The sequence below is a fragment of the Centrocercus urophasianus genome, unplaced genomic scaffold, assembly GCF_019232065.1.
Source record: "Centrocercus urophasianus isolate 14NV4802_14NV808 unplaced genomic scaffold, USGS_Curo_1.0 seq_33, whole genome shotgun sequence".
Taxonomy (NCBI): domain Eukaryota; kingdom Metazoa; phylum Chordata; class Aves; order Galliformes; family Phasianidae; genus Centrocercus; species Centrocercus urophasianus.
In genome coordinates, this window is record NW_024884900.1 from 8,779,537 (window position 1) to 8,785,755 (window position 6,219).

Below are 6,219 nucleotides of genomic sequence, written 5' to 3' on the forward strand. Positions count from 1 at the left end.
CCACTGCAGCACCACTCTTTTGAAGATTAAATGTTTCCTCATATCCAACCTGAACCTGTTTTTGCCCTCTAAAATGTCCCCTAAAAATGAAAAGTTGTTTAAAAAAAAAAAAAACACCAAACAAAACAAACAAACAAAAAAACAAAAAAAAAACCACCAAAACAAACAAACAAACAAACAAACAACAACAAAAAAACTCAACTCCTAAATGAAATAGACAGAAGAACCAGGGAAGATGAAGTCCCAAAATGGAGCACAGCATAGCTTGGGTCCTCAAGGGAGTGGAGCAACAAGGGGCTCCTTAGGGGATGGAGGCATCACTGCCTGCTGATCTCAGGGTCGCCCAGTTTGTCAATCTGTGCCATTCACTGTATCCCCATATAAAGGCTGGGGGAAACATCCCTTTGTCTGGAGTACTGGAAGGAGGGGGAGCATCTGATCTCCATTCCTCTGTTTGCTAGGCTTCTGTAAAAAACGTAGGCACCCCATCAGCCCCCTGTTCCTCTTCTCAAAAAGAACGTTTTTACTTCCCACCACAAGAGGTCCTCAAGATCTAAGGCAAAATATCCAGGAACGAGGTTCAGCTGCGAAGTGTTTTTAAAAGGAAAACACTGCCCGTATCGTTAAGTCTGTAGGGGGGAAAGGTTGCTGCCTCTCCCAGACAGGAGTTCTCCAACAAGCCCTGCTGTTTGGGTCTGGAGAGCTGGGGTGAAATTTCAAACACTTTATAAGAGTGGGCCGTGGTTGGAGAGCTGAGCTGCTCAGCTTTTGCTTCAAGACCAACTGAAGTGCAAGAAGTGAGTCCTAAGCCATGGGAAGCACCAGGGCAATAAGGCAGCTGTGCTCTCTTCCGTGGCTGTGGTCAAGTGTTCCAATTCCAATTTGTGTCCCCTTTCCTTGTTCTTCAGCACCCCATGTCCCGATTTTGAGATAAGTGCATTTGCTATCACACGTATGGTGATGTTCTCAGTCCTCCAGCCTCTTTTCTCCTCCTTCCTCCACGCCTCGCAGCAAACAAAGCTTTGCTTCAGCATATTTGAGTGACGAAACACGTGGAGGTGGTCTAAAGGACTGGTAAGAACAGAAAGTGTTTGTGGAACAGATTTAAGGCCAAAACTGGCTACCAAGCAGACAGCAGTGTGTATGATTTAATGAGGGCTGCTAGGAGAGCCTGCGTGCCTCCATTCACGCCCTCATTGTCCCTGCATAAGAAGGGGTCAGTTCATTTGTAATATACCTTGGAGGTTGTGTTTGGAGACAGTGAAATGGCTCCTAAGCATGGCTGTCTTCCCAGACAAGAGGGGAAATTTTTTCTCTTCCCCTCCCCACACACCAGCAATGCCTTGGCCATGCTCACTGCATGGAGGAACCACGGTGCACCCCTGGCAAGAGCCCAGGCTCTCTCCCCTTCTTCCCTCATAGCAGAGGGACCCTGAGTAATACTCACCCCGAGCTTTCCTTTTCATAAAACCCTTTGGTGTTACTCAAAGTCTCAGCACAAGATGTCAGGATGGATTTATCTGTGGTCATGATTGGTTTCAGCTTATCCCCAGGAAGAAAGGGAAACAATCCTCTCTTTTAAATGTTAATAGAAGCCCTATTCTTGTCTTGCAGGCAGACTTGGTGAAGCTTGATTTACTCCTCTTGCTCTTTCTGCAGTACTGTCTCAATATTGCACGTGTATTTGTGAATATTGGGCATTTTATGTTTCTACACTTAATGATACTCTCTGGTCTCTTCTGAATGCTCGGGACCAATGAGTAGACAGCAGACAGTAAACCACCCAGTATGGGTGGATCCAGTGTGCTGAGAGTGGAGTTGGGAAATTGAGGACTACACAATAGATCATTGGTCATGGGAAAGCAGTTAGCAAACTCAAGAGCCTCTCAAGATCCACCTCCTCCCCACCCCACAGCCCCACAAGTACGTGCCCACATCTCCCCAGAAAAAGGAACAAGAACGATAAAAAATGTTATTCCTTCACTCCAGTTTGCTCATTTCAAAAGTGTTTCTGTTGGAGGTTAGGTTGCTGATGTAAACCTTCTACTGTAGGAAGGCAACAGTGCAAGTGAAATTGCAGAAGGGAAGCCGTGAACTCTGTCAGTCCTTCTGATGCAGTACTTCTGAAGCTCTTGAAGTGAAATTGATCTTTACTAAATCAATGAGCTTAAAGTTGGGTCTTCCTGCAAGAAAAAAAAGGTAGTTTAAATGGAGAGAAAAGAGATGAGCTCTGCTGGAGTTACCTAGATAAATGAAAATAGTCCAGGTCTTGTTGTAATTTGACCATGAAATGCTGAAGTCTTCCAAACATTTTCTCGTAAGGTACTCAACACATTGCCAAAATTACTCCATTCTTCCCTCCTCAATGCTGACTCTCCATCATCATTCCCCTTCATTTTAATGAGCTTCCACTTGTTCAAGGAAAAGCCTGTCTAGCCTCCATGCCGACTATTTACCATTCTGATTCTCTTCATATTTGTGGTGTTTGTGAATGGCAAAGGCAAAAGAAAGATTTTCACTGTAATTTCTTGATCATGAAGCAGATCCCGTTCCTTTCAAGGATCCACTTGGAAGTATCCCTTGGGTCATTAGCATTGTTGGACATTCAAGCACCACTTCTTCCAAGCTTAAGATCCCTAAGACTAAGGAAGCAGTCAATGGTGGCAGGAGACATGCATGGATGAGCAAGGAGCTCATGGAAAATCTCAAATGGAAGGAGAAAGTGGAATTAATGGGGTTGGGCCACATGGAAGGATTATAAGAATGTAGTTATGGCATGCAGGGATGTGGGCAGGTGCCAAGTGGAGAAGACCAGCCTTTTTTCAGTGGTGTTCAGCAGCAGAATAAGGGGCAATGGGCACAAACTTGAACACAGGAAGTTCCAGTGAAGACAAGGAAGAATGTATCTGCTGTGAGGGTGCCAGAAACCTGGAACAGGCTGCCCAGATGGGGGAATCTTCTTCACTGGAGATACTTAAAATCACCTGGACACTTTCCTGTTAAAACTTACTGTAGGAACTGCTTCAGCAGGGGGTTGACCTGGGAGATCTCCAGTGATCCCTTCCAATCCCTATGATTCTGTGTTTGCAAAACACTGCAAGATTTAGTGATGGAAACACGGAAGCTCCACAGCAGCCTTGCGAATGGGATAGGGCTGTTGAATCCTCAAATTCTCACTGAAGGCAATGACAGTTCTGCTAGGAAAAAAAAAAAAAAAGAGGAGTTCAAATAAATGCTGGCCTGGAGCTCACGTTGACAAGCTGTGTGACTAATGCACTACCTAGAGAAGTCCTAGCAGGAAGCGTGTGGGCATTAATGCCAGGCTGAAAGCAAGTACAGTTCCAGCATGGATGGAGGAAAGGGGGATGGAAGAGGTACCAACATTTGCGTCACCTGGTCTATCTATAGCTGCCCAGCAGGATGTCTGGGGACTGGATCCGGTGGGGAGACAGTTTGATGAAACGTCCTTGGGGACCTAGATTAAATTATGCAAAAAGTCCTCCTTGAAGGATATCGTTCCAGTAAACCCTGAAGCAAGCAATAGTGCTCCCATTAACACGGGAGAAAAAGCTAATGAAGATTAATGTCATTGGGGGGTGATGGGGAGTGGGGAGGGTGGTTTCATTTTAAATGGTTGGAAATAGATCTTCTCTTGGCATTTATATCCTTTCATTTCTTTTTCTTTGGGTGTATTATTTAACCACAACTTTATACAAGTTCTGCAGGCAGCTCCGTGTGTCGATCTGCTCTTTCAGTTCTTCAGAAACAGCCTCACCCAGCCCACCACCACCAGAGCCCTCAGGGTTCTCCTCTCTCTTTATGAGATTTTATTCCAGAATCTCCATTCCTGCAGTTCCAGCCCATTGCTCTTGTCCTTTCTGCCACATACAAGGAGTTAAATCTTCCCACATTTTGCATCTCAGAAAATACTGTGAGGATGTCCTTTGGGTCTATGTAGACTCACCCTGTGGTTTCTTTCATTTCTTCTTGTTGCAGAGAGGAGAAAAACAAAAGAAAAGCTACCCAAAATTGTGACCATCTCCATTGAAGGAAGTGCAGTATAAACTGCAAAGCTATGCTAATAATGTAGTGCTGAGTTTTCTATGATGGAGGGGTTTCTGCAACTTGGCAGAAATGGCGGGAACACAGGATAATATGTTTTTTATCTGATTTGGCTTGGTTTATTCAGCTCAGACCCTTGCAAGAGCTTTAGATAACACTGGGGTCCTATGGAGCAACGCTAGCAATGCGCCCATTGCTGTGTCACTTGATAAAGCCCCTCTACACCAAGTGCTCTGGATCATAGCTGTTAAGACAAGGGGTTTTTAGCTCCAAAAAGGCAGGCATTTCAGGGTTTTTTTAATGGGTACACTTACAGTTCAGAGAATTGCTTTAAAAGGCAGCCAGGGACATGGTTTATCCTGCGCAAACATTAATATTCTTCTAAATTGATCCTGCTTAATTCACTGTGGACAATTCTTAATTCAGTGTTATGCTATTTGTGCTGAGCTATTAGCTAGAGTGATGTGTGTTTTAGAAGCACCATCAAGCTGTGCAGCAGCTAGGCACACGTGGCAGTGTTTACCTTCCCTAGCAAGAAAAGGGGCACTCACACTTTTTTTCCTCCTTCTTCTTTTTGGGGGTTTCCTGTAGGTCAGGGACCTGTATTCACCTGCTCTGGACATTATCACCAGCTCTCATGGTTTTCACTTGCTGATCTTTGTTGTATATCACAGGAAGACCAAACTGAACCCATATTCAGGGGGTCCACCCTGAGAGGCAGGATGCTCTTAGAGCAAGGTGCTTTGGTTCTCACATCCTATAGAGCCCAGGTTTTGGTGGTGGGGGTCTGCCAAACGTCAGGGTCAAATTCCTGAAGGAATAACACTGCTGCATTTCATAGTAAGTCTGGCAGCAATAAACTTATGCTGTAGGAGAGACTTTGCTGCTGCTCACGTCCATTGGTTTCTTCCAGACATGCTATTTTGCAGGACTGGGGCAGCTTGTATGTGAAGGATGGGGGCACCAAATGACCTAAAAAAGCTGAAGTCATCCCATATCCTAAAGTAACAATGCATTATGACCACAGTGCTTGCACAGAATCTTGAAATGATAAAATATCATAGGATATCCCGAGTTGGAAGGGACCCATAAGGATCATCAAGCCTGACTTTGTACAAGAGAATTTAGGGAGAATGCCAATAGTTGGCCTTCTCATTCTGATATGGAGATTTTCCAAAGCAGAAGAATAGAGGGTGCAGCCAATCATCATTTCTCAGAAGCCAGCGACAAGGTTGGTGATAAAAGCTCACAGATACCTGGGTTTCAGCTGGAGCGGTGTGCTATTGTCAGTATGATATCTGCCCACGCAGAGGGCTGTTTTCCATGTGCAGCGTAGCTGGTGGAGGAGCTGAAAGCACTCACCCGTTGCATGTAGCACATTGACTTCTGATAGAGCTGCAAAGAAGGAGTCTGCACTTTGCACACAGATTACTGTCAAGAAGTGCAGACTTAAGTACAGTGAATTCGCTGCCAAAAATAGGCTGGCTCTCACGGCTGGCATCAGAGAGTATGGTAGGGCTCTGTGCAGTGGTAGAGCCTGTGTGCACAGCTTCTTTTACCACTAGATGTCATAAACTGTTTTGTGTGTGTGTGTGTGCGTGTATCTTTTTGTTCTTTGTTTCTTTTTCTTCTTTTCTTTTTCAGATGCTGCTTTCAGTGCAAGAAGCGCTCATATCCCCTGGGTGAGCTTACCTTTTGGAGTCCTGCATCTCTTTTTGTTGCTGCTTTTGTTCTTGTTTTGCAAATTTGTTAATTTTTAAACTAATACTGGAATTTGACACACAGTACCCTCTTTTAACATCTCACATGCATGCCAGAACATCATTCCTGCCATGCTCCAAATCACAATAGAGCATGTTTGCTGCAATCTCAAAGCTCACTTGGGCTTTGATTTGCCTTTCTAACACTGAACTGCTTCAGTGTCCTTCCTGAAAGTGGGGACAAAAGCAATGGACACCTGTTTTCTTGAAGCTCCTATTTCAGCAGAAAGTGAGGATTTTAGATTTTCATAGTTCAAGTCCAGTTGACTGCTTGCTGTGCATCCATTCCATGGAGAAGGTGGGAGGTGAAAGGAAAAGAAAGGATAGCAAAAGAAAGGTGGAAAGGGAAGAGAAAAGGGGAAAGGGGAAAGGGGAAAGGGGAAAGGGGAAAGGGGAA